The following is a 2,153-nucleotide window of genomic DNA, read 5'->3' on the forward strand; positions in this document are numbered from 1 at the left end:
CTGAGTCCCATTGGGTAGATAGAAAGATTAACCTAAATAATCTATACAGAAGCCCCTGGAACCTCATAAAATTGGGTCCCTAATCCATGAACTATTGGAACTCATTTACAAAACTTTTCTTAAACATTACATGAATATATTGTCTCACACTATAGAATAAATATTTATAATCCTTATTCCATGATCAGATATCTTTGAGCTATAATGTATCTTAATTAAAACTATCTTTAAATAAAAAAATCTGATTTTAAAAAAATCATTGATTTTTATCCACCCTGATTTGCAATATTAGAAAAGATAGGATGCCCACCAACCCAGTTAAGTCTTAAACGTTCATTCCACAACAACATGAGAGCAACTGTCCAGTTTGACAGGTCCATTTTGGACAGCTTTGAGATGAAAAGCAGAGTGAAACAAGGATGTGTTCTTGCCCCTACACTCTTTGGAATCTTTTTCTCGGTACTCTGGAACTATGCATTTAAGGACATGAAAGATGGAGTGTATCTCCACACAAGATCAGATCAGAACTCTTCAAACTGTCACGACTTAAGTCAAAGACCAAAGTCAAAAAGGCACTAATCAGGGAACTTCTATTCGCTGATGCTGATGCCCTCATAGCCCATGATGAAGATCTACTACAAGAACTCATGGACGGACTGCCTTTCAACTGCTTGTCAGGCATTTGCACTCACCATCAACATCAAGAAAACGGTTGTATTAGGACAGGGGGTTCCACAAGATCCTTCAGTCACCCTAAATGCAAACCAACTAGAAGTAGTCCAAAAATTCAGCTATTTACGTTCTACAGTGACCACCAACCTCTCACTGGATGGAGAACTAAATGTTGGCATTGGAAAGGCTGCCACCACCACCTTTAGCAGACTAACTAAAAGAGCATGGAACAACTCAAAGCTGACCATCAAGACCAAAATGCTAGTGCACCAAGCTTGCATCCTCAGCACTCTCATGTATGGCAGGGAAACATGGACAACTTATGCTCATCAGGAGAAAAGCTTAAACCGTTTCCCCCTACGTTGTTTATGCCATATACTCAACATCAAATGGCAAGATAAAGTCACCAGCGCAGAGGTTCTTCAAAGGGCAAATTTACCAACCATGACAGCCCTGCTCAAGCAAAGACAACTGCGCTGGCTGGGCCATCTGAGTAGGTTGGAAGACGGATGCATACCTAAGGACATGCTATACGGGGAGCTATCAGAGGGAATAAGAACAACAGGACGTCCCAAGCTTCGCTATAAAGACACATGCAAGTGAGATATGAAGGAATTTGGTATTGATCCCGACCAATGGGACATCTTGGCAAGTGATCATAACAAGTAGCGCCATCAGGGTATCAAAGTCCATGACAGGAGCTGGTTCCTACAGCTTGAAGAGAAAAGAGCCCGTAGGAAGCAAGCAGCTCCCAACTAAGATATATACATTTGCAATAACTGCCAAAGATCATGCCAATCTCGGATCGGCCTATTCAGTCACATGAGACATTGCAAACCATCTACACCATAGGCTGTCTAGATTTGTAGATGAGAGGATGCCAACAATGTGCACTATGAACACCTGCCTGCGCAGGTGCTATAGCAAACACAGTTTGCAGTAAAGTGATTCATACAGGTTGAACTACATATTTGCCAGTATCTGCTGGCTATTGCTGGAGTGCTTCCCCCGGGGGTGATTTCGTCTCTGAAGGCTGAGCAGACAACCACCCAGGGTTTGCTCCCTGAGGCTGGGGACCTGTCTGCACCCAAGCTTTGCAAATTCCCGCATTCGCTGAGGCTGCTGGGGCAATACACACAATAATGCTAAGGATGACAGCCTGAGGGTCCTGCTGCTGGAGGGTCCCTGCCTGGAGCAGGGGGCAAGGAAGAGAGGAGGTGCGGTAGCACCCCTAGTTCCAGCATCTGTGGGGAGAGCAGAGGGCACCCGCGGCTGAACTACTTTCCGAGTCCCTTCAAGGGCAGGAGCGACCGGCTCCGCCCGCCCGCGCGGCCTCTGTAGCAAACCAGGGCGCTCGGGCGGGGACGAGACACAACCTATCAACGTCCACGTGTTTCCCCTCGGCCCCCGCGCCGGCCGGCTCCCAGTGGCTGCGCCGCTCGCACCGGGCCGTTCCCGCAACTGAAACCTCCTGGGCCCTT

The sequence above is a fragment of the Emys orbicularis genome, chromosome 14 (genome assembly GCF_028017835.1).
Source record: "Emys orbicularis isolate rEmyOrb1 chromosome 14, rEmyOrb1.hap1, whole genome shotgun sequence".
NCBI lineage: Eukaryota > Metazoa > Chordata > Testudines > Emydidae > Emys > Emys orbicularis.